This window comes from Chiroxiphia lanceolata, chromosome 5 (assembly GCF_009829145.1).
Source record: "Chiroxiphia lanceolata isolate bChiLan1 chromosome 5, bChiLan1.pri, whole genome shotgun sequence".
Classification (NCBI taxonomy): domain Eukaryota; kingdom Metazoa; phylum Chordata; class Aves; order Passeriformes; family Pipridae; genus Chiroxiphia; species Chiroxiphia lanceolata.
The window spans coordinates 62,058,848-62,085,166 of NC_045641.1; the positions used below are offsets into that span (position 1 = coordinate 62,058,848).

The 26,319-nt window shown below is 49.0% G+C and overlaps 1 long non-coding RNA gene across 1 annotated transcript; it reads left to right on the top strand.

The window, feature by feature from the left end:
* The first annotated feature begins 11,289 nt into the window (after nt 1-11,289).
* On the top strand, nt 11,290-26,059 carry LOC116786917. Its single transcript, XR_004357115.1, has 3 exons — nt 11,290-11,329; nt 25,264-25,469; nt 25,995-26,059. It is a non-coding gene; the product is annotated as an uncharacterized LOC116786917 (long non-coding RNA).
* The last annotated feature ends 260 nt before the right edge of the window (nt 26,060-26,319 follow it).

The following is a 26,319-nucleotide window of genomic DNA, read 5'->3' on the forward strand; positions in this document are numbered from 1 at the left end:
GCAGCTGAAGTAGTAACCAAACTATTAATGGGTTTGTGCAGAGCGTGGCTCTGTTCCCAAGATGCCTCTTTACCACGGTGAATACTCGCATTTTTACAGACTCTTGGGGCTCCAGAGATGTAAAGTGAACTAGAATAAGTGGGAATTCATGCTGGTATCTTGATTGTCTGCATAGAAGGGGGCTCTACAACAGCGTATTGTATGGAAAACCAAGAATCTCCACTGAGGATGATGTATGACTATGGCAAGGTCTTTCTGCTACTCAGCAAGGAAGGAGAGGACAATGGTAGCTGGCAGCTACTGATCAGCTGACACTTGACTTAGATTTGTGTTGGGCTAAGGGCATGCATCCTGCCAATTGCCAAGGCTCAGCTAACTTGCAGCACTCTGTTAAGCAGTAGTTACTCCATGGCTCTCATTGTCTCTTCAGATGACAAACCAGTAAATGCTTTAAGGCAGTAGTGCCCAATTTTTCAGAACTGTCAGCTTTCTGTGTGTCTCAGAAAGCAGCACCCATTTTTATTTTCTTTATTTTTTAATTCAAAACTGTTACAAATGAGGGGTTTTCTGGTTACTGTGGACAGCCCTCAGTTATCCAACAGGAGTGGCAAACACAAGAACTGCTCCCCCAAAGCACGTGGTGCTGCTGGTCCTTCAAGAGGAGATGGTGGGAATTAAGTGCTCAATCCACTCTATCTCCTGCAAACTCCTTTGTGATCATTTCTAATACAATACTGTAAGGTGCTTGTTTTTCCTGCCCCAGTGATATGAGAAATGTGAAACACTGCCTTGAGGACAGATAAAGAAGATAAAAGAAACTCTTTCCCCTTGCGCATTCAAAATCCTCCATCACTGCAATGATATTGCATACCACAGATTGTGCTTCCTACCAGTGCCCTCTGAAGGATCCTCTCCTCCTAATTTGGCAGCCACACAACACCTTGAATTCAAAACAGATCCCTTACTAGACCCTGGGGGAACCCTGAGGAAATGATAAAACTGGGATTTGTCAGCAAAATGTAACACAAGTTCACAGTTTCCATTGGGAATCCATCTCCACAGCCATCCCTGGAGTGGCGGGCAGGGATTAATGTCTTCAAACACCCACTCGCTGTTTCTGACCCATGGTTCCTCCTGGACCTGAGGAGGGGTTTGGATGCTCACCCAACCCATGAGCCTGGTGTGCCAGGGAGAGGCAGCGACTGTTGGCTTTGCACTGAGCTGCAGGAACGAACACTTTGCCAAATGGTGGATGTTGCAGATGTGGTGAACCTCATCTCCATGCACTGTAAGGATCAGTGGCAGCCCTTAGAGTCTATCCCAGTAGCCCAAACCAGACGCAATGACTTTGAGGTGGCAGTGAAAGGCTGCTCTTCGCCCTTATGGTTGGAGGCTTTAATTTGACCCCTTTGTTAATGAAGTGATGACTCCTGAAAACAAGAGCAGTAACACAGTTGTTTATGCTCATCTGTCAGAAGAGCAGATCAAAGCTATCTATAGAGCTGCAGACAAATATTACCACGGATGACCCAGAGGCTTCCTTTGTGTGCAGTGACAGACTGGAGCATGACTTAACAGGGAAACCAGTCTTAGATCCATGCAGCAAAGTCACCCGGCCTAACGCTGACCCAGAGCTTTCTTCTGCCTTTGCTTACAGCTGAAGAGTGACAGGGGTTGGAGACGATGACGCCAACTTTCCCTGGGTTTGTTTTTCTGGTAAGAGGGCTTGTTCAGCACAACGGTATCGCTTATGCTCCTCGTTAGGTGTGCAATCTTACGATGATATCTGGGCAAGTTCAGACAGGACAGAGGCCTTTGGGCTGCGCCGCTGTGGGGTGTGTTGCCGCCTGGCGCTGTGCAGCGAGGGTGTCATGGATCATTTGGGAACAGTGACACGGCCATCGCTTCTTGCCCAACTTGGAGCCAAACCTGACCTGCCCCCTGCTGTCCGGGTGCCTTGAAGTACATCATCACTGTAGCACCAACCCCATTAACTAACACCTTCTCAACAAGGAAGAGCCGAGGAAATGAAAGAAAATACACAGAGCAAAACAGCCAAAGATGATGCCAAAGGCCAGCTCCTTCCTTGCCTTCAGTAGAGCTCTGTCAGCATCTACCAGCTGCAGTTCAGGCCTTTAAAAGGAGTACTGACACCTAGAGGTTTAGGTGCCACGTGCTTGGGAAGGTTCCCATAACTCAGACACAATGGATGACCTGGTCTCCCCCAAAGCCTGATTTGATCTCCTCACTAAGAACCACAAGAGGCAGATCTGGGCACGCTGCACCACACAAAAGCTCGTTTGCTCTCCAGATATCCCTGTGCCCAATGTTATTCATGCCACTACAAAAGGGATTATATACAAGCTGTATCTTGAAAGCTGTCGAACACAAGGTTACAATCTTCCATGACATTTTTTTCTTCCAAACACAGCCTCTGAAGCCCTGTGATGGAAAGAAGGTCCTCATCTACATTTAGAAAAAAGAAAAAAAAAGAATTCCAGCTCCCATTGCTGGAGGGAAATATAGAAAAATGTAGCTTCAATGAACACTAAAGGCTCAGAAGCAAGAATGAAATACGCAAAAAATGCCTCCCAGAGTGAGCAAATCTTTTTGGGGCATGAATCATAGTGTCTTCAGTTTTTGTGGGTTTTTGGTTTGGGGGGGGTTTTTTGCTTTGGGTTTTTTAGGGAGTTTTTCTTTGGTTTTTGCAGGTGTGTATAATTACAATCCCAGGATGTGTCGAAGCATTTAGTGATTTGGCATAACTTCAGATGCCACAAGTAGTGTTAGCAGGTAGGTGCTCTGCACATCCTGGAAAATCAGTGTCTCAAGCTGAAATTCGGAGTCATCACTTAAGGATGTCAACCACAGAAAATACAGAACAAATACACAATTACACTTAAATTATATGGGGGAACTCTTAAGTCTTTAATTTTACCTATGCAAGAGTACATGACAGGATTCTGAGCTAGAACTCATTGCTTTATATGTCTTTAGTTTCTTGCATATGTGAATACATACAGACACACACACACTTTTTCCATGAACAAGACTTTGAAGTGTGTCAAGGGCTGCTTGTGCTGTGGGAGCATCAGTATCCGTGTGCATTCCTTTGTTTGGTGGCAGAGCACCAATTCAACACAACATCCGAGTGCCTTAGAAAAAAAACCATATATTGCCACGTGGTCTCTTCCCTCCTTTTATCTTGTGACTGCACTGGTGCTTTGGTTATTATACTTTCCATCTCTGCCCACTTTGTTTTAATGCTGATGTTTGTGTAAGCCCATATATTGCCAGTGCTATATATATATATGTATTTGTTTAGAAGCCACAGTGTCTAAGGATTGTATTTGTGTTCCTTCAGCTCACACAGTAAAGGCAAGACTATTAAGCAAAGGCATTTGTCATCAAAGGGCACACTGGAGCCTATGAAACACGGTGGTTTTCATACAAAGGCTTTATTGTCATCAGGTTGGTTTGCAGGAGGACGTGCGAGCAGCACAGCCAGGAGCTGCAGAGCCTCGCTGACACTCTTCAGCTTGTCCCTGAGATTTGTGGGACTCAGAAATAAAAGCAGGAAATGTGCTGTGGCTTCACTAGGTGTAAATAGTGACCAACCCCAGTCGGTGTGACATCCCTCCCAGGACAGCGTCTGCGTCCAGGCAGTGGCACGAGCAATCACATGCCTGGCAGACATACATTGTATCATATATATAACTCTCCCTGCGTGCTGCCCTAATCCTCCATTTGCCGCCCTCCAATCCCAGCATCTCTGTCCCACCCTCCTGCTCTGTGCAGTGATGTTTCCAACCCCATCCAACCTCTGCCCCCCTCCTCAGCTCCCGGGTGACAGGGTGACAGGGCAGCACTGGTCGCACCCTCCCGGCTTGGCGTCTCAGCACATTTCATTTCCTTCCCTTGCCGCCTGCCAGGCCAGAGAGCGTGTGCCACCCGCCCCAGCAGGCAGCTGCGTCACCCGTGTGTCCCCAGCAGGGCGTGGGGCTGGCCCTGCAGCCGGGAGTGCCCAAGCCAGCAGTGATGCAGGGAGGCACCGAGCAAGCACAGGGAGAGGTTCTCACCTCGGGTTTGGGGTTTGGGGGGCTCTATCCTTCATGCCCACCTGCAGTGGTGCCTGTGGGGCCAAGCAGGGGAGAGGAGGCTCAACCCTCTTCGTCCATCCTTTGCCTCTTTCCACTGGCATGAACCCACCTGTCTGCATGGTCCATGGGAAAGCTGGATGTAACATTGGAATTGTTTGTTTCCTCCTTTAGCTGAAGTTGCTGTGCAGTGTAAATCCCAGTGGTTAACAGGAGAATAATGCCCTTTCACCTCATCAGTGCTAGATCCAGCCAGAGGCCTGTCTTCCTTTTAAAGAAAGAAATTATGTAAGAATGTTTGAGCAAGTGAAGAAAGAAATTACAAAGGGAGATGATCAGAAAGAGGGGGTGGGAGAGAGAAAAGATGAAAGAAGGAAGGAAGGAAGGATGGAAAGGAGGGAGGCAAGGAGGGAGGAAGGAAGGAAGAAAGCAAGGAAGGAAAAAGTAGATGAGAGATTACATTAATAAATTAGGATATGTATAGTGGAATGGGGTAAAGTCTTAGCATTGGCTGGGATTCCTCTGGTGCCAGCCTGGGGAAGGGGCTCTGCTGCAGCACAGCATGGAGGGGCAATTCCACCCCAGTACCCCCTGAGCAGCCACAGGAGAAGGGGATGCTGGGGCTCGTCTGTCTCTGACAGATCCCAGTTAGAGCCTTGTGTGCACTTTCCCCAAAACCACCTGTGGATGCTCAGCTGTTTAGAAACATCTTCTTGCCAGGTTTGTGGGACTTCAGCATCACTCCACTAATCCAGAGGGAGAGGGCTGGCAGGGCAACCATCCCCTTCAGACTGTGGGGGGCAGGAATTTGGGCTTCATCTTTCCCTGACAGTCAGGCATTGAGGGGACCCCTCTGACACAGCTCCAGCACTGTGGCCACAGTGCCCCAGCCTGGCTGTGCCCTGGGGTTATCAGTGTGCAGGGGTGCACTGTCACCTCTCATGCACCCCACTCTGCACACACACACACCCACACCCACAAAGGCACTGGGCCTGCACACCCAAGTGCTGCTGGCCCTGCTGAAGCCCATCACATGGTTGCTATCACAGACCGTGTTTAGTTACTCTGTGGAGCTCGTTACCACAGGAAGCAGGGGAGGCCAAGAATTAAGGCTTTAGAACAGGATCGAATGGACAATAAGAATATCCAGAGTTGTCATAATTCATGCCGATAAAAATTTTGGAAAGGATGTACAACTCTTCGCCTTGGGGTTTAAGCCAAGTAGAAGAGACCAAGAGACTTGGTCTGAGAGGAGGGGAGTCAGGGGCAGATTACCTCACTGTCTGGCTATGGCTGTGGCCCTGCACCTCCCTGAACCACACAGCCATGGCCACTAGCAGTGGCAAGGCACAGGGTTTAGGACCCTGGGCTGGCCCCAGGTGCATCTCGTGTCCACCTTGCCCAGCAGTGCCATGGGGCCAGGTGATGCTTATCCCTCCATGGGATGGAGGGATAGGGGAGCTCTCCCAGCTCCATGGGACAAAATCCGACAGGGTCCTGGTCCATACCCCCACCATCTCTGGGATGCGGGGCAGCTACCCCCCACACTGGCCTGTGGTTGGGGCTGTCCCTGCCTCCCTGCCAGCCAGCAGTGAGGGCTGGTGGGACTCGTGTGGGAGGCTGGTCCTGCCCTGGTCACACGAGCAGGGGCTCCTGGTGGGGGGCCGCCGAGGGGGGCAGTTACAGTTTAACCTGCTCAGCCCACAGAGCCCGCTGCCGGGAGTGCCTGTCTAATGATTAAAGCGCTAAATGAGGAGGCATGAACTCTGCGTGCTCTCCCCAGCCCTGCTACCACCTTACGTGGAGCCAGGCAAGCCAGGGCTTCACCCCACCGCAGCCGCCGGGTCAGCCTGGTTACTGCTGCGTCCTTTCAATCCTTGTGTCTTCACAAGGGTTTCTCATTATTCGATTTCTTGCTGTTCTAAACCCAGTAAATGGCTCGGCTCGCTCCTTTGTTCAAGGACTGTGGAGAAAAGAGAAAGGAGTCGCAAGGAGGAGGGCTGCAGCCATAGGAGATCTGCCGGAGGAGAGCCGTGCTCTGATCCGCCCTCTACCCTGTGGACCTCGACATTCAGCAATGCAGCTCCAGTCACTGAATCCCTTGTGGGCTTCCCAGATCCGCATTTTGGAGGACCAGGAGGGCAGAGGCAAACCAGACAGAGGGTAACGTGTAACCACTGCACGTGAAGAGGTATCCTGCCTCTGGCAGGGCTGCACACATCAGCCAGCATTGCAGGCTGTCTCCATCTGACCTCTGGAGCAGCCTCCCCAGCCAGCAGCACCATCCAGATGGGGAGATCAGTCCCAGGGACCCTACTAGTGCATCACCGAGGTGAGGAAAGGCTTTTGCACATCGTACAGTTGCTGCACTGCCCTCTGTGCCCTGAGCTGGCAGAGGGCAAGAGCGTGCTTGGAGATGTCCACCTCCAAAGGCAGCAACTGCTGCCCACCCCGTGGAGCCCCTATCTAGCTCCTGTCTCTTCTCAGCAGGGTGTCCCTGAATCCAGGATGCATTTTACTTGGTGATGTCAGGCCAGATGAATCCTGGTTTAATTGACCGTGGGTGAAATCGTGCTTCGATGGTTAATGTTATACTTGGGGCTGGGAAAACTACTGCAAAATCATAGCAATTAGAGCTGGAAATCATTCAAGTCATCTAATTTATTTCCTCTCCCCTCCTTGTTGTCTCTCCCTGGGACCGGAGCAGTGAGGTTCCCAACAATACGTCTCCCTCTGCATTGTCCAGTCCTGTCTCCCTGACTCAAGGAGCGGAGCATCCACGTGTCCCTGGGGAGACGATTCTACCGCTCGAAAGACGTCAACATTAGAAAATGTTTCAGAAGTTTAGCCTATATTTCCTTTTGTGGAGTGCCACAAATTCTCAGGTCATGAGCTTTATGCCTCAAGGAAACTGGCTGCTTCCCACGAGGGCAGCGGCTGGGAATAAGGCGGTGGTTTCCTTTGGTGTTTGCAGGGGCAGGTAGAGAATGTGGGGGTGGGTCAATGAAGGTTTTCACACCTGCAAGGCAGGTCAGATCAGGTAGCTTGTCTGGAATGAGCCCTCCTTTGGCAGGAGCTCAAGATTATTTTTTTTCCCCATTTCCAGATTTTTATTCCATGAATTCCACCTTGACTCATAACAATCTCACTGCTGGAAACGTGTCTTGCCCCTCACAAATTCACTCCTTTTGGCTTGCTTCTGCTACTGCTAGTAATCCCACCACAAGAGTGTGGGGCAAGTGGTAATTAAAGGACAAAAGAAGGTCCATCTCAATGAAAGAAGCATAGTGAGTACTCCTCCTTGAAAGCTGTCAGAGAATAAGCATCACCTCTGCCTTGGCTCTGCCCTTCGTGCAGAGAGGACACAGGAGCAGCTGACCAGGGGGAACCTTGTTGTGCAACAGGGATGGAAGAAACTCCACAAGATATCAGAGCTTATGAGCACCACAGAAATGCTAGACCGGGCTACATCTACGCTAAGAAGAGCTGGAGCCACATGGCAGAGTTTCTAGCGATGAGGTCTCCTGTTTCTGAATATATTCTGCAGGGTTGTGCCCTTAACTGGGAGGGACTTCTATTCCTCATACATTTTAAACTGCCCTTCTCCCCTGCAAAGTGAGCTGAGTATTTCCACACCTCAAACAGTCTGAGCACTTCCCCACCCTCTTCCTGCTCCCCAGCAGCAGAGACCAGGGAGGTGAGAGACACAACGTCCATTATTGTAGTAGGAGAGAAAGAGTAGTGTGAGGACACCTGGAGCCATAGGAATGTTTCAGTGAGATGAAGTAAAACAGCTTGTGTTGTCCAGGGCACTGCATAGGTTAAGCTACCTCCTGCAATTGATCAGAAGTAACATCTTCCTTGGATGTGCTGTGACAGTGTCTGCCCCCAGTATTAGTCAGATCTGAGATTCTGGTCATGGACCAGAGTCCGCATCCTGCCCAGCTCCAGTTGAGGGGACTGCTCATTATTAAATCAGTGAGACTTAATCATACTGGGACATCTTCTGAAGAACATACAGACAACACCTTTGGCAGCTGAGACTAGACAGGAGCCCCTCCTACTGGCAGCTGTTGCCCCTCCTTCCTGATACCTAGTGAGGATCACCCCTGGCCGGTTACAAGTGCCCTTTTCTCATCTGCCCTGCTCAGTAGATGGAGGAATAGCTTCAACGGACAAAAGCTATGGAATGACATTCATAGGGTGGTGTTTTGGTGGAGGATAAAGCAATCTTGCAGGGAAAACTAGAAGAAAAGCAGGCAACGAATTTTTTTCCTTCCAAAAAAGGAGAAAACCACCAAAGACAGTTCAGCAGAGAGGGCAAAGTGAGGTAAAGCAGTAGGTGGCCTCCTGTTGTCACCCACCCACACCAACACCATGATCAACTCATTCTGTGGGTTTTTGTCCTCAGCACTGGCAGCAGTGCCAGGTCTTCCCCCTTGTGAGACACACAGCTCTGAGATGGGCCATGCACCTCGTTAATGCTGGCTGAGGATGTCTCACCTCCTCTCCAGCTCTTCAAGCAGTAAGCCAGGGAACCACACTCACCTAATTTTTGAGGTGCACAACCCCAGCCCTCCTTCCCGCTCTCCCGGGCACCCAGCACCACCTGACACACACATATGTACCTCCCAATAGCTCTTCTTTTCCCACCAAAGAAGGAGTGGAGACATCAAGGATGGATTAAAGCTGCAGGAAGCCCCATCTTCCTCACAGACTATGCTGAAGCCAGCATGGTCTTTCAATCATCTGGTATCTTTTTTGAATAATCCACATGGCTCATAGCTGGAGGTTTTAGGGAGCACACAAATCCAGTCCTGCTCATCTGTCTCTGCTGGTGGTCCTACAGTGTGTCTGCCTTCCCCTTCTGCTCCCTCTAACTCTGATGTCAGACACCATCTCAGGGTGTGAAGCAGTGTCAGCCCCAGGAGGATTCCTGTAAGGACCAACGAGAATCTCTGGCCTAATGACTTGCTGTGGCCAGCTGTGCCTCACGGCACCCAAAGTGGAAAAGCGTGTTACTCCACAGACCAAGCAATTTGTTACCAAGTCTCAGTTCTGTGACACTCCACACCTCTGGGTCCGCAGGAGGGAACCCTGCTCTCTTCTGGGTCCCCAAAGGAGCACCTTGCTCCTCCCCTCTGCAGCCTTAAGGTGCAAGTTCGACAGACAAGCAGAGAACAAGAGCCCATATGGTAAACAGGCTTTACCTTGGAGCAAAAAAGCTGGCACCTAAAATTTCCTGCAGCCAGCTGCAATTTCAAGACTTCCTTTGCCCTCTAATTAGTTGTTATTTGCTGTACCAACTATTATCTTTCTAGTTATATAGCACTGAGGACAATGGCTCCTTATTTCCTGCCACAAACACTGGGTTACTATTTACCTCCAGCTGTACCTCCTCTATCTCCTATCCTCATTAAAAGAAAGTATCATTAATGACTACAGCGATGGGAAACACTGTTGTAGTTGGCCATAAATTAAGGCTCCTTCAATTACTCGTCCTGTGTAGCCTGTATTCAAACACGTAGCTGCTCCTCTAAAAATGCTTGCGTGAGTATTTCCACTCTGAACCCAAAGGGATGCTCAGAGCTGTTTGAAACAAGGTGCTCATGTAGGGGTTTGTGCCTCAAGCTGCACTGTGTCCCAAGCCAGTACAAATTTGAGGTATTCCAGGGGGGCAAACGCTTTCCTCATGTAATTCTGTTCAGGTCCTTATATGCGAGAGTCTGTTTAGGTGTAGGAGCAGCAAGGTGCTCTTTGCACCATGTGTGAGGCTCTGCAGCTCCTGCTGCACAGGGACTTTGGATGCCTGACAGTGTGGGGCCCGGAGATGGGGATCTGGACACAACAAGTGTAACTTCTGGCTTTGTTGGCTGCTGCAGAGCTGTCACCAAGCTCAGAGGCCAGACATGTAAATCCTGTCTCCATGTACTGAGATGCCCAGCAATCCTGGGGGCTAGGCACCGCTTTCAGTTACACCAACATAAATTTGCAGTGATCCTGCTAATGCCTGTGCAGCTACTCCCTACTTCTGCCAGGAAAAGTGAGAACAGGGTCTGGCTGTGAATCTGTGAAGTTTTATGGGAAGAGGGGTGGGGGAGATCCTCCAGTGTGATTCCTGGTGTTGCAGGCAAGGGATGGATGTGCTCGTTGAGAGCCAGCCCCATCAAGAGCTTCTCACGCGCTCTCTCCTCTGCCAAACTTTGCCAGCCTATTTTAACAGCATCCCCGAACCAGGCTTTGCCTCATTCGCACCTTCATTGCAACCCGGCCCCCCACACGCATGGGAGACAGACGCCAAAAATCGCTGCTCTGATGAAACAGTAGGTCACCGGGTCAAAATCCCTCCGCTGGCGGGAGCCAGGAACCGCGCTGCCCGTACCGGAGGGGTTTTGGCTCCCAGCACGTTGGCCCCCGGGGCAGGAGCCACATGAGCAGAGTGCCCGTGGTGCCCCCACAACGAGAAGGGGAGGGCACGGAGCTGTCGGCAGCTCGGGGCGGTTGGAACGGGCTGGACACTTAGAGCCAGCAGGGCCGGGCAGCCAGGGAGGGAGCACCACAGGGATGCGCTGGGAGCGACCCACGAGTGACTGAGTGTCCCTTCGGGGGCTGCGCTGCCGGGGCGGCAGGGACCGGAGGGCTGCAGGGGCCGGAGGGAGGGAGCCAGCCCTGTCGCCTTCAGCGTACGAGACGGCAGCGTTCCTTCCCCGTCGCCCTCTCCGCTCGCCGGCACGGACCCCCCCGACGGCAGCGGGTCCGCAGCTCGCCCTTGGGCAAGCCCCCCGCCCGCCCCATTCCCGGGCCGCCTCGCCCCCTCCGGCGAGCCCCATCCCGGCGGCGGCGGCGGTGCCCGCGGCGGGGCGGGCGCAGGGCGAGGGGGGCGGGCGCGGGGCGGGGGGAGGCGGGGCGGAGGCGGCCGGAGCCCCCGGGATCCGCCGGCACCTCCCGGGCCCGGCACTCGCCGCCGCCGCCAACTTCGGCCGGGAGGTCGCCCTCGGTGCCGCCGTTCGCGGAGCCCAGCGCCGCCGCGGCGACGGGGAGGGCAGCGCCGGCAGCCTCCCCCCGCTCCCCTCTCGCAGCCGGCGGGGGGCTCGGCCCGGGGCGGCGGCCCCCGGGGCAGGTGCGTCCCCTCGCGGTCTCCGGACGCCGCGACGCCGCGGAGCCCCGCGCCCGCCGCGCCCGCCCGCTCACCTGCCGCCGCCGCCCGGGGACGCGGCGCCCGGGAGATGCAGGTAGGAGGCGGCCCCGGCCCGCGGTGGCGGGAGGGCGGCGGCGGGAGGAGGAGGAGGCCGGGGGGCGGGAGGTGTTTTTCCGCGCCGGGCGGTGCGGACCCCCGCGCTCGTCTCGTCCCGGGGCCGGACGCCTCCGCCGGGCGGCCCCCGAAGGGGCGGGAGGCGGCGCGGGCAGTGCCGGGGATCTCCCAGTTCTCGCAGCGCGGGAGACACGGTAGCGTTTCGCCGCCGACCCCGGGCGGAGCGGCCCGGAGGCGCCCCCGGCCCGTCACGGCCGCCGGTCGGGGCGGGACAGGGCAGGGGCTGCGGCGGTCGCGGGGATCGGGCGGTCCGGGCTGCGCGGAGCCCCCGCGGCGGGCGGCCCCGACCGCGGGCAGGAGCTGTCGGGGGGGCCCCGGGTGAGCCCTCCCGCCACACGGAGCAGCGGAGGGGCGACCGGAGCGCTGGGATAGGGCCGGCTGCGGGGTGGCCCCGGGGTGGCCATGGTGGAGTTGCTGCGGTGGGAGAGACCTGCTGTGACAGGACAGACGCTGCCGGGGCGTGAGAGGTCACCCTCCGGCAGGAGGGATGTTGCTGGGGTGCGAGGGATGCTCCTCTGGGGTGGCAGACACTGTACTGGTTAAACAGATGTTCCTCAGGCATGACAGACATGAGTTCAGCAAAGCAGATGTTACTCCAGTAAGATGGACGTTACTTGGGGCACAGGGATGTTCCTCTCGGATGAGGACCCTTTCCCTGAGCGTGAGCACAGCTGCTTTGCGGAGAGCACCCAAGCCCCCAGCCCACACTGTCCTTTTCTCTCACGTGCCTGTGGTGTAGCACAGGCCATGGCATGTGGAGTGGGAAAGGGTGCTTGTGCACATGGAAACACAGATGAGTAGTAATGGTGTTCCCGGTTTCACAGTACCAGGGCACGAGCATCCCACTTATGTCTGTAACAAACAAGCTGTTTTATGAAACTTGGGTTTTTTTTCTGGGAATTACAGTGCGATACTTCCCTTAGGGGTAAAATAACTTCCCCAAACATATTTTTGTGTGCTGTCATATACTTGGTTGCCTCATGGTTTTGGTAGTTTTCCTCTGCCATCAGGTGAGTGTCCCTGTCACTCTCTCCAACTTTTACCTGCCTCTTAATGCCCTGCTGCCTGCAGCCACATACTCACCTGTTCATCTTTGGGATTGTGGTGCTTTCTCGTGACAGAGCTGTTCCAAAAACATGTACCAGCACTTTTGTTCTTGCTTCAGTTTCTTGCTAGCCAAAAACTTGGGTTGCTTGTGCATTGCATTCCTTGTGTGCACCTGCACGTTTCCAGTGTAATCTGCTCTACTCCACATCACCTGCACGTGCGGGCTGTCATTTGCATGGATGCTTCCTCCTCTGCCTGTGTGTGAGGGGCTCTTTCCTATTGCCCTTTGTTTGGGCTTTTGTGTCCACACAGCCTCGGGCACACACATACAAAGGGCACACAAGGTATCTCTCTCCTTTGCACTCACCTTCATCTCTCTGTCCCTTCAGAGCCTGCCTGGAGCATGCAGGTTTCTAACGCCTCCCCCACCTTCCCCTACAGGCTTAGACCAACACTCAAGTGTAAGCCTGTCATTGTCCTTCCTTCCCGAGTTTGCTGTTTGCTGCTGGGATCACTTTTTCTGGTGGTGGGAGGTTTCACCTGTAGGTGCCTGTCTTCTGTCACACAGATGCTGTTGAGAACCAAGTTGGATATGTGCTCTTCTTCCCAGAAGAGAAAGTGGGCTTTCTTGAAGTTGGCTAGAGAGACACTTTTCTTAAACCAGTGTCCTGTGCATGGACACCTAGGTTTATCCAACATGAAGGTTGGGCACTGCAGGAATTCAGGTGGAATGTTTTTTTGCCCCGAGTGTCCAATGTGAGGGATTAGTTGCCATATGTGCAGTGAAGCTAGCCTAAGTACTCAGTTTTTTTCCTTCTTTTTAAAAGAAATTTGCTGAGTATATGGAGAGAAAAGTGTGAGGTTGAGCTGCCAGTGTGGGGTAGGAGGCAGAGCTGGGGAAGTAAGCTGGCCCTGTTCCAGCCGTGGGTTTCCTCTGTTCACAGGCCAGGAGTGTCTGTGAGAGATTTCTTCCTTTTGGAAAGGAGTCCCTCCCTAGCTCCTTCAGTATTAACACTCCTCTCCTCTTGGTTGCTGTAAGCTGTAAGCCCCTGCATCCTTTCCCTTGTTTCTAGTGCATGTACAATGAAAATGTCCTTCCACATGTGACTGACCTCTGTTTAGGAAAGCTAAAGCTGAAGTTGTGGCTGCAGGCTCCCAGCTCTGAGAAGCCTTCTCTCTCAGCCTCTTCCCTCCCAGTCTACCAGAATTCATGACATCAGTTGAAAAAAATTGAAGTTTTGAAAAGTCTAAAAAGTTGGGGGGGTCCTATTTTTTTTAAAGAAAAATTAACATTCTTGTATAGCGAAGTCTCCAGGAGCCTGGTCTTTTAGGAAGAGATCAAATACCGTGAAATTTTTAAAAATTAATAAATCTGTGCAGTTACCTTTAAGCTATTTGTCCCTTTCTCCAGCCCAGTAGGCCTCTCTGTTTCTGGACTGCTTCACATCTTGCGTCTTTTGTCCTGAAGTTGTTGGGTTTGGGTTTCAAGGTGCGCAGGGAAACCAGTTATTCTCTGAAAACTGCATGATTGCTCATTTAAATGAATATAAATTGTTTCTATTCATAAGATCTTTTTTTCTAACAGCTGATCAAAGTTTGAGTGAAAACCATTTCATCATTTCCAAATAAATTGCGCGCACACACACACACTGAGCATTTCGGAGAGACTTTGGAACACAGAACTTTTAAAATCAGGATGTGGATAGCCAAGGCTTGTTGTTGTGTAAGACAGGGCAGTCTGTGATTTGATTCCACTTTTGCATAGAAAGGGACCTTTGCTTGCTGGGGAAAGGCATACAGACTTCATTAAAACTGAAGGCAGCACAGAGAGGACTCAGGGGAATTTCTCCTGGACTGGAAAAAATCCTTTTCTAATGTGAGATTTAAGGAATGTAGACCTAGGTAGCGTTTCAGAAAGAACATGGTGTGATACCTGAGCGCTTTCAGCAGTTCTGAGGGTGCTTGGAGAGCTTTCTAATTCAGGAGAGAGAACTTAAGGCATGTGGCTGGGCATTTAAGCTCTGTTAGAAACAGGCGGTGTTTTTAACAGCAGGGTGATTAACCATCGGAACAAACGACCAAAGGCAACCTTAGCTCCTCCAGCTCTTAAAATCTTCAAATAAAGACTGGGTGTCTTTTGGAAGAGGCGCTTTACTGAAGTTCTTGGGCTCACTGCAGAGGTAACTGGCTGAGACCATATGGACAGAATTAGAGACCAGCCCAGACCCTGTGATCCGCCACCCCCTTCCAAGCTCTGGCTTAGGCCTTGGTGAAGCTTACACAAGCCTTCCCCTGCTCTGGGTGAGGTGGAGCAACGGGGTCGCTGAGAGCAGATTGTGGCTTTTTGGCACAGCAGTTCCCACCAAGTGGGGATGCTCTCGTGTGCCTTGTCAGTGCACATCCATGCTCTGTGGGAGCGCTTTGTGAGGGGAGCCTGTTGAAGGGGGCAGTCTGTGTGAGTGTGGGGATGCTTCCCTTGTCCCTGGGAGCTGTAAAATGGGCAGTGAGCTTTGATGGCTTGCTGTGGGGCTGCAGGCAGTGCGGGGAAAGGAGTGCTGTGTGTCTCTTCCAGTTCTCGGGGCCTGGGTGACTCAAGATAGAGTTTGGCTGAGTTTACAGGACCAGCTCCTTGTTCTTGCTTCTTTTATCCTTTTTTTCCCCTTCAGAAAGGGAGCTCATCAGAGCTCTGACACCCAAATGGCTACACTGGTGCTGTGGCCCCTGTGTTTCTCATTGGGTTTTCCCTGGTATGTTTCCTTTGCAAGGTCCCACTGCATCATGTGTAGCCAGGACTTACATCTCTCCTCAGGCTTCAGAGTCCTCCATGCTTCTCTCAACAGCTTTCCTGCTTCCCGAGGACTCTGCCTGGCAGGCAGATGCTTAGAGCAAATGATGGGGAAAAAATACCCTTGTGATTGGGTGCTCCTAAGCCACTTGCCCCCAACAGCCCTATTCTGAGGTGCCCCATCCCCACGGTGGTTTTTTTTGAAGGATCCTCCCCAGGGCCTGGCAGCAGCAGACGATGAGGGCTGTGTGAAGCCCATCTCTTCCCCTCAGTATGTTTACCTGTCTAAATTTAACTCCCCAGCCGGCTTCATCCATCCTAAGCCGACCTGTTCTCTTGTGGCTGAGCTGTGGGTCTGGCTCCTGCTGCAGCGTTTCCTGGCTGCCTTGGGCTGGTGGTTTGCTGCTCGCTCCCTCTCTCAGGGGGATGCTGGCTCTTTCGAGGTCCCAGACAAGCCAGTTCTCCCTCTTGCAGGTTTTATTTTTAAATCTGGTTGGACAGCCCTCAGGACTGGAGGGTCCCTTGTTGTCTCATCTCTGTTTGCTGAGTGTTTATTCCACAGCCGGCTTCAGGAAATCTCCCCTTGTCCCACTACAGCCCACAGTTGTTTTCCTTCTGGCTGTGGTTGCTCCCAAACAGAGATCAGGCATGCTGAGTTGCTCCCTGGCCAGCTCTAAAGGGACAGTGCCTCTTTCTGCTCCCTTAGGGATCCCAGCAGTGGGGTCAGTAGGTGACTCCCTGTGAAGGCATCTTCCTTATTTCGCTTTGTTCAGAGCTGGGCTTCCCCAAGCTGGCTTTTGTCTGAGTTTGTTTGATAAATGAGTGATGTGCCCCTCAGCTTCACAGGAGCTGGAGAGAGGGAGAAGCAGAGGAGAAGGAATGCTCCTGTTTCTGGACAGAATTTGCTTTCTTTAGTGTTTCCGAGTTTGGGACAGTAAATATGGCCCAACCTGGCAGCCTTCTTCATCTAAATAAAACCATCGAGATCAAACCATTCATGTCCTGCAAGAGACCCCTAATTGATCTCTGCCTTTCCGGGCATGCCTGCTGTGTCATGTAGCTAATGCTGTGGTCTACCACATGAGAGAGATGGTTTGAATCCTGGCCTCCTCTGCCACTCTTTGAGCTAACCCGGTGGCCTTGTGCTTAATACTCTCATATTCAGAGGAAAGGTAGTGAAGGCCAGGGTTTTCAGCAGTGACTGGTGATTTGGGGTATCCAACTTGAAACGCTGTCAAAGGTCCCGTTTTTTTTTTTTTTCCCCAAGGTTCAGCTATTTCGGCTACTTGGGCAGACTTGATTACTCAAAATGACTAGTCTGTTGTGCAAAGATTAATCTCGGGATCTGGAGCAAAACAAAATGAGATAAATCAATGCACAACATACCAGGAATACTCGAATGAGTCTTCCTAGAGTGGGAATCATTTTGTGGCTGGAGAGCTCATGGTACTGTTGCGTGCAGGGATTTCTAAAGAGTTCTTGGTTTAGATTAATTTGTGGTTTAAAGTAGCTCGTGGGAAAGGCTCAAAGGGTTTGATAGTTTTTCTATTAGGGAAAGAAAAGGAGAGCAACATTGTATCTTTGTATATATAGAGAGAGAGATCTGTGAATACATATGAAGTTTAAGTCTTGGTTTGAAGGATTTGAGGGAAAACACATTTTCTATAAAGTCTCCCATCTTGGAGGTGAAGGAGACTGAAGTGGCTCAGTGAAACATGTGTCTTGGGCTTGTTTTTTTCCATCATTAAGGTCAGAGGGTTAACAAAACTCATAGGAATACTAATATTTCAGTGGTCTCCCTAAATTTATCTTCCTTCTCCAGTTGTTCTGTATTTAGCTTCTTGGCTGGTTTGGTATCATTGTTTCACTGAGTCCTGAAGCATTGTAGCACCTCTATTATGGATAAGCTGGAGTTCTAAAGCAAATTAAATGAGAATCTCTCTTGCTTCGCTGTGAAAATGTTTCTGAGCTTTGTTACGCTTCACAGCGTCGAGAGAAACATATGAGCCCAAATATGTCTTCATTAATGGAACACTTTTCAGAAAAAATAATTTTGTCATTGTCGGGTTCATTTCTCCCTGAGGTGTTCCTAAGTCTTCTGAAATTGTCTCTAATCATAAAAAATTGATACTGTACAAAAGAAAATTGAGTTCCTTTTTTTCGTCCTCTTTTTACAGATATAGCTATTCTGCAGGTTTCTTTATTATATTCCAGATTTGTTAATAATTACTGTAATTATTGGTCCTGGCAGCATGTCAGGGTTTTGTTTAGTAAATATTTTGTCACTATCATCTCTGTGTCACAGCTTGGAAGGTTTGTAGTATTCTATGTGTGTTATCACTGTCAGTTCTGCCCAGTTTTGCATCTCTGAAAACTAACTGAAGCTTTACACTCTTGCATTGAGACGATGGCGATATTCATGGGGTAGCTCCGTTACTCCACGTGCTGTACTGGGAGCTTCTGGTTTTGGACCAAAATGTCAGTTCTTGCTCCAGTGCATGGTGTGTACAAACCAGATTTCTCACCCACATCTGCAGCCCTGTGGGTGGCTGCAGCTGTTATTCCACCTGCGGAGATTTCACAGCCTGCCATACAGGTAGAGTGGAGTGAGTGCCTGTGAATTATGACCAATTACCTGTCCCAATTTCTTTTCTGTTTTTATAACTAGTCCCCATTTCCACCTATTCTTAACAAGCTGTTTGGGAGTTCTGCCAATATACAAAATGAACTTCTAATAATTTTTTATTAATGGCAAGGAAGTTTTCAGCTGGGTAAGCTTGGTAAGTGCGGCACTGGTTTTTTTTAAGTTTTTACTGAAGCTGCACAGGCTCTTTCAGCATCTCTACCTTTTTCCAAGAAGCCTGCACAATCCTGAAAGGCCTGAGAGTTGCTTATCTCTTCCATAGCATGGTGAGAAAACCTAAGAGTGGGTCTGTATTTCTGCATGACAGTTGCACCTCAGTGGTATAAAACCCCATTGCACGTAATAACCAAAACTTTTACCCACAAGGCACATAAATCTTCTTTATCTTCTAAGAAAATGGTGCCAATTAGGTCAGACTCACACACCAGGAAAAATTTACTGTCTCAATTTGGCTGCTTGTGTAAGGCTGTGTCTGTAGCAGTGCTGGGCTTTTCTGCCTGTGCGGCTCTGATACCTTTCCAAAGCCCATGAAAGAAGGGAGCATTTCTGCAGGCACAGCTGTGCCCATGTGGCCATCTTTGTCGGCACAACAGTGTTCACTGGGGTGTTGGGAGGCACATGTTTTTATTATATTTTGTTTTCACTCAATGAACTAAAAAAATTTTTATGGGGTAACCTTGATAGTCTGGACCGGGCTCTGCTTATAGAGGCTGGGTAATGCTTCTAAGTCAAGCATAAAAGCAAGCTAGAAGCAATAAGAAAATTGGTTGTGTTTAGACAGAGTTAGTTAACACAAACTAAGCCTTACTTTAGCCTATGGACAAGGCTGAAATAGGAAATGTGTTTTAAATACATTAGAGAGAAGGTTCTGTCAGTTTGTTGCTGCTTTTGATAAACCTGGGTGAGATCTGAGCTGGCAAAACTCGTGCTTCATGCAGTTGATTCCAAGCCAAGCAGATGGAAGGCGACCATCACAGCATGGCTCTGAGCAGGCATGGAAAGCTTTGCCTGTTACCTGTACCAATTCCTGCACCTCCCTGCGGCAACAAGGAGGATTATCCTCTTATTTCACAGCTGGTCCAGTAACTCATTCTTCCTCCTGGTAAAAGAGGTGGTGATCTTCACAAAGCCCAAAACCTTTAGGTTTAGGATTATCCAGCAGACCTGTGTGCAAGTGAATGTGTATACTGGACTGTAGGGTATTCTTGGAGCTGGAGCAGGGATAGGGGATGTCCGGTCCTGTGGAAATTGTGGCTCATTCACATCTTGGGACAGGTGTCAGAGGCTGCCAGGGGGTGGTCATAGCTTTCTAAACTGAGCCTGGGATTGAAAGAGCTCAAAAGTAGCACCCATTCCCAGATTATAGACTGACATCCAGAAGGTTCATCAATCTAACAGGTGCTGGTTTGACATTGAAAGCTGCAGTCACTTGAACATGCAATTCTCCCTTTGGTTCTCAGGCAAATGTTGCTGGTCTGCTCAGTCAACAGTTTTGACTCCACCTAAACATGTTTTACATTTCCTTTCAGCTCTTCTGTCCAAATGTACAGGAACCTTTGGCTTTTAATACCAACATCGTCACATCAAATTCACCACTTCATGCTGCCGCTTTTGCCCTGGTAAGGCTTTTTCTTGGCATAGCTCAGCACTGTGCTGAGTGGATCTTCCAGACCAGCTTGATGACTGGCAGTCTGAGGTCCTGCATCTGTGACTAGTCCCTGTAAATTGATGTGCTCTGTGGTTGTGGTGCTGTGCAGACTTGCATGTTCACAGCCATTGTCCCTTGGGTCTGAAGCAGCGCGTTAGTGACGGAGTGGCCTTTTCAGTCAAAGTTTACAACCTTGTGTTTGGGATATACTGCTTTCTCTCATTGTCCTTGCTTCCACAGAAAGCTCTGGCTGGTTATTTCTGCACAGGGCAGAGGTTCCTGGTAGTTGTACATCTGCCTAAAGATGTCTTCAGAAATTTTAAAGATGTCTCCAGATAACTGGAGTTGGAATTAGGCTTTTGTTTGTGAGGTTGGTTTTTTTTTTCTGCAGAGAAATAATATTCAATATTGAATAACATTCAATAATTTAGTGTTTTCAGAGGCCCATTTACCTTTTCCTTTCCAAGATTTTGCAAACCCAACCTTTGGATAGAGACCTCTAATCTTGCATGCAGATGAAGAGATACTGCTTTGGAGGGCGTCCGGGAGTATCTGCAGACCCCACTCCTCATCTGTGTGCAGAATGACTTTCTGTTTCTCTACTACTCATCTGACACTATGGACCACTTCCCCTAAATTAAAGTATGTAATTACTCTGTAATATTTCAGGTTTCTAAAAAAGTCTGGGTGCAGGTATATTCCTGGACTTCTAAAGGGAACCTCCAGTGTTAATGGGATAAGCCCATTGCAGACATCCATATGCTTGGAGCAAATGTCCAGTCCTCAAGCAGCAAAACAAGCACTGAGCTGGTAAAATGAAAAAGCTCTCATAAGTAAACGTGGTGTTTACGTTTAAACGTTCTAAATTGAAATTTTCAGAAGAAAAACATATTTTTCCATAGTGGTGTTTCAAAACCTAATGATTTCTGTTTCCGCTTGACATTCAGACTTAAATGTCCTTTAAGCCTTTCTTGTAGGTGGGGGTAACATTAGCCTTCTTCCAGTCCTCTGGGATGTCCTGAAATCTCCATGAGTGGTCAAAGGTTATGGAGAGCAGCCTCTCAATGACATCAGCCAGCTCTCCTAACATCCTTGGTGGATCATATCAGGGCCCATACATTTCTACAGTGCTGATAGACAGAGAAAATTCTGGTAAAACATTTCAAATGTTTTGTTTCTGTCAATAATATCTTCCCCCCACCCCTGCATTTTCATATCAAAAGAGTTTGGAATTGGTTGTAGTATGAACTAGTATAATATTTTGACCTTTCATCCCTATTTGGGATGCAGGCAAATGCTGAAATCCCAGCCCTTCTTGGGGAACAGAGATTCCATTCTCTGACCAGATCCACAAAAGTATATTTCCACTGGTTTTGCTGGCTGGCTACTTCAATACTTTGTCTGTGATGACTTGTAATTCACTGCAGATTGAATCTGTGGTGTGTCCACATGGCTGGTCTGGAGAGGCTGAGGGCAGTTAATCTTTCTTGCTCTGTGTTGTGCTTTCAAATTAATATCCAGATTTCTTTCCGAAGATAAATCTTCCTTCCGCACCAGCATTTGGTAGTGCACTGCACAGCTGCCTGATACATGTTCCATGCACAAATGAGGATTCTGGTGCTCTCTCAGTCTAGCTACAGGCTGTTATATGAAATCAGGATGTTTTAAAATTTGAGACAGCTTCTTGGTCATTTATTGTTTGCAATCTCACAGACTGCCATATATCTTTCTCCTCAGAAGTTACTTTTTCCCCTTCCCACCATTGTGGGGAGCTTTTTCCTGCCAGGCTCTGTGCAGAGTGTCTCTGAAGCAGTTTTATGGTGTTCCCCAGAAGCATGCTTTTGTCAGGCTGCCTCAAAGAGTAATCCAGGGAAAAGTCTCTGAAGCAAGAAACATCCTTTTCTGTCTGGCTTTGAGGTGTTATCTCCCCTCTTCCAAAATGCAGTTGGCTCCCTCTACAACCCTAAGCTGTTTTGTTTGGAGCGAAGAGAGCTCAGAAAATCAAGGGAGGCCACACACATAAACAACTGTGTGTGAAATCAATTAATCTAAGTGAGCAGGAGACATATTCTTGAAGGAGAAAAGACTGGTTCTCACAGAAACCTCCCTTGTGTATGGCACTGGCGGGACTGTTACAAACATTACATCACTGGAACAGCGATGAGCTAGGTGAGTATTTTAAACTTTTTGGCTAGTATTGGCCAATATTTAGAGGAAGACTGGTGTTTGATTGTGTTGGAAGAGCATTCCACACTCTTTGTGACTATTTTAACAAGTGATTTTTATTACAGAAATGCTCACAGATACAGTGGTAGCGGGCTGAAGCGAGCACTGTTGAAAGGACCTGAATTTTAGCATCTTAACTTCAAATATTTGCATGATAAATTTGGTTCCAGGCATTGCACTCACCCAGTCAGGGATAAGAAGCTATGCCTGTCATTCTTAAGTGTTTGGGTAATAGATACTGTCAGCATTACGTACACAAGCAACCTATAGGACAGGAATTATTTGCAGGAGTTTCTGTAAACAATTTTATACCTCAAATTAGGGAAAAAATCTTGTATTGCTTTTTATAACAATCTGATAAGAAAAAGAGGTGTCCTCAAGTTGTTTGTCATGGACTGTTATTTGTCTCTGCGGTTGCAGGACTGTGAAAGGGGATACCGATGTCCAGGGATTTCTAAACCTGGTTAGCTCTTGGTCACACAGAGCAGCAGTGCCCAACTCTCCCACAGGAGGAGGGTTACTCATGTCTCAGCACGTTGTGGTCCTCTGCTTTACAGTGCCCAGGGGTCAGTAATTACGATCATATCCCAGTTTCGCTCTGCACCTCTTTAAATAATGGTCTCCTCTCGGCTGGGGCAGTGAGAACACGAGCAAAAAGCTGTGCTTGGCTCTCTTGGCTGAGGGAAGGACATGGAAATGAGGCCTTGAGAGAGCACTCTTCATGGGAAAGGAGCAAAAGATTGGGGAATCTAGGAGACAGCTACTCCATTCAACCTCTTAAATTGTCACAGGAGAGGATGGAGCAGTGCAACTCTGAGAAATCAAAAGTCTCTGTGCTTGTGGTGTTACTCAGAGAATAAAGTCTTATCATGGCCACAAACTTTCTCTGGCTCTACACTAACTCCCATTTGGGAGTGGGGAAAATGGTAAGAGAAGTTGTTTTGTGTTTTGCACTGAGGGCTCCTTGATGAATCACACTCTGCTTAGGCCAGCTCGGAGCTGAAAGTTCATCCTGTAGAGCAAGAAGTTCCCAAAGACTTGAATTAAAACCAGCCGTGTTAGGGAAAGCAGGCTGGGGTCTTGATGGGTTACTCCTGTTCATGCAACCTCGTTGTTATGTTTTTCTGTGATTTCTTGATAAATTTCTGGTATAGACTGGATTTTTCTACTGATTTGAGAAGAAAAGGAAGTCTTTTACGACTAAGACTTCAGTGTGTAAGTTTTTTTAGTTGAGGCCAGGAGATTGCGCAGCATGGAAGCCAAGAAGATGCCTTGTGTTCCTGTGTGGCAGCTGAGAGCCCTTCTGAGGAAGGCAGAAAGCCATCCCTGTGGCTTTCTGGAGGAAAAGATTCATCACCCCGTACAACCAGCTGGTACCAAAACCCTGGTTGGTGGATGCTTCTGAGTAGCTGCTGCCTTTTGTCGTTTTTATCACAATAATTTGGCTTATTTGCTCTCTGATTTGATGAGGCTGAGAAGAGATCTCAGGAGATCCCAGGCCCTCAGGGCAAAACCTCGGCTTCCTAGAGCTATGTTCATTTTCCAGCCCTCCCACAGCCCTGGGGTGACCCACCCCGGAGTCATGTCTCAGGGGAAGTGTCTGCTGGAATACACCAAGTCATTTGCAAGTTAGCTGTCTACACACTGCTGAAAATCACCTCCCTCGGGCACTTTTCTAGATCCCAAAAGCAATCACTGTGCTTCTTTGGGCACCCAAATATCACTGTTCAAGTGGCTTATTTTCCTCTAGTCTCACACCTGTGAAAGGAGAGTCCCAGCATGTTCATACGTCCACAATGCTTGTGTGGTGCTTACACCATTTTCTCTCACAAGCCTTTGGAGAAAGGGTAGATACTGATCTCACCTGCTACATTCTCCTCTGGCACTGGGATGGAAATACAAAGAACACTCAACCACACAAGTAAATTAAACTGCTAATTTCCAGGACCTAATTACAAGTCTTGGTTTTGCCGCCTGACCCGAAAATAAAACTCCTCTTGCAAAGTTTCCTTGTTTGGGGGTTTGATTTGTTTGTTTGTGTTCTTTTAAACAAAGCAAGTAAACAAGAGCCACTCTGCTGAGTAGGAGAGGATGGTTTGCCTGGTTTGTTTTCCTGTATTCCTCTTTGGGTTCTGCTCAGCCAGTTGTGCCCCACGCTGAGCTTTGGGAGGGGCATACAGGGCTAAATATATCTGCATTACCGGTGAAATGCAGTATGAGGTGCTGCGTCATTTGGTGGAGTTTACTTGGAAACTGAAGTGGGAAGCCAGCTTTTATTTTCAGCCTTGGGTCAGATGCGTTGGTCAGTTGTCTCACCCAGATTTTTGGTCTCGATCAGGAGTTTGTCCTTGAGAGACAGACATAAAACCTACTCTCTAAATAAAAAGCCAAACTAATTGCAGCAACAAAATCACATTGGGGCAACCGTATTTTTCTTGTTCAGCAACCAGATTTACAGTCTGAGAGCTTCTTCGGATAGGTTACCTTTAAAACAGAAAAAAAAGTCATAGCTCAAATATCATGGCTTAATGAGTAGAGGAGCTGGTGTGATGCTGTGAGCTCTAAATATATCAGAAAGAACTCCAGCACTGGCAGCACACTGACAACTGGAGTCCTTGGGCTTTCACTTATGTTGGAACAGAAATGTATACCTCCAAGAAATGTGTGAGGAACAGATGCAACTTGGTGACTAAAAGAGGACTTTGGTTTTGCAATTTCTAGTTCAGCTTTTTGGCTTGTCTTCCTCTGCTGTTTCTGCTGGTGCAGTAGGAGTGATTGCATGGGAAGGGAAGGTATTCCCACAGCGTGGAAATGCTGAAGGGTGGACACAGCTCAAGGCAGCCCACCTGAGCCCCCTCTAGTCTCTGCCACACACAAGTAACAGCAGCAGGGCAAGTGTGACCATGTTGGTGACACAAACCTGCTGGGGATCCTCCAGGACTTAATCAGTCAAAGGAGTGGGTGGAAACCCTTGCTCTTTCTCCGCAAGCTATCCAGGATCTCCTGCCTGCACATCTAACATACTGCAGTCACATCTCTGGCTGTTTAATACCCTTTTAAATCTTCATCCTTATGCCTTTCTAAGGGAGGGGAATACCAGTGTTGCTATATGCTTGTCTTACTGTAAAAGGAGGTAAGAAAGCTTTTCAGTTTAAAATTTTTTATTTATCTAGCAGGATAAGAATGATGCAAATCAATTTCTGTCTTGTGCTTTATGGTGCCCAGCACACTGGGGCCTCTGAATATTCCTTCAGCACAAGCCACACATTGCAGACCAAAGCCATACAGCTTTGCTGGCAGAGAGCTCTTAGCATGCTGGAATCCTGGTCTACACTGAGGAATCTAAAGGCTCCAGGATACAAACTTGATGTTAATGACTATAAAATACTCTATATTTCTCTTGGAGGATTCATTTATGGGGGTGAGGGCTGGGAACTGGAATTTATGGAGGTAACCCAGGCTCTGTCCATTCTGTTAAGCCTGAGTGGCTCCTTTCCTTCATAGGTTTCAGCTGGGTACTTATGGGTGTGAGCAGCAGAGAGTGCAGAGGATTACCATTGCCATTTGAACCTGCCCAGGTGTAGTGTATCTTCTCTGTAACTCAGGACTGTGAGAGAGCAGATGGGAACTACTTTTCTTTAGCTTCCCCTGTGAGCTCTGCATGTGGTCCTGCTTTTTCAACTGCGCCGTGGTTCCTAGGAAAGTGAAAGGTAAGTGAACAATCCTAACAGATACTGTAGAAGTTTGGTAGCTTTGTATCTCCTTGGCTTTCCTGTAGGTTGTTGCTTGGTGTTTTACATCTGCAAAATTATCTGTTCCCTACATCTTCCCCTCCGTCGGTATCGCCACCTCAGCCCCGAGGAGCTGGTGCAGCTTCTGTAGCTGGGATTACCTGGTTTCTGTGATGGTGTGGTTGGACTCAGGGAAGGGTTTTTTTCTAGCAGGAGTAGGCAAAATTAACAAATAACTGTCCCACAGCAGCGTGCTCCAGCTGCTGTATCAAATGCTGTGGCATAGACTTAGTACTCATGGCTTTTGTTCAACTGTTATGTGAAAAGTAGATGCTGTTTGCACAGTGTGCCAAAAAAATACCTCTCTCTGTTAGATGAGGAGGTGCTGGATGGAAGTGTGTGTCTCACTTCAGATTATTAACTAAACCATAGTAGCATGTAATTAACCATTCAGAAGTAAGAGCTGCTCCAGTGTGATGTTTGTTCCCTTCTTTCCCCCTTAAGCTCTTCTCCCTATGACTGCTATCCCTATGGATCACTTCCTGGCCAGGCATTCTGGCCATCTCATATCAGTGGGCAGGTTCCAGCCTAAGTGGTTTTGGAGAGCATTTGTGGCCTTGCCTTGAATTTAGCTGTGGAAGGTAAAATTTGCTGGATTGGTCACTGTCCCTACATGGAGGGCAGGTTGTGTGATACTGAGTGCTCACGAAGACAGTAAGTGGTTTTGCCCTTTGATAATGCTGCTGGTGCTCAAGCTGGAGTTTCTGGGAGTTACTCTGGGAATGCTGAAGGTATTTGGTGTGTGTTTCAGTATGTCAGTGTTCCCAGT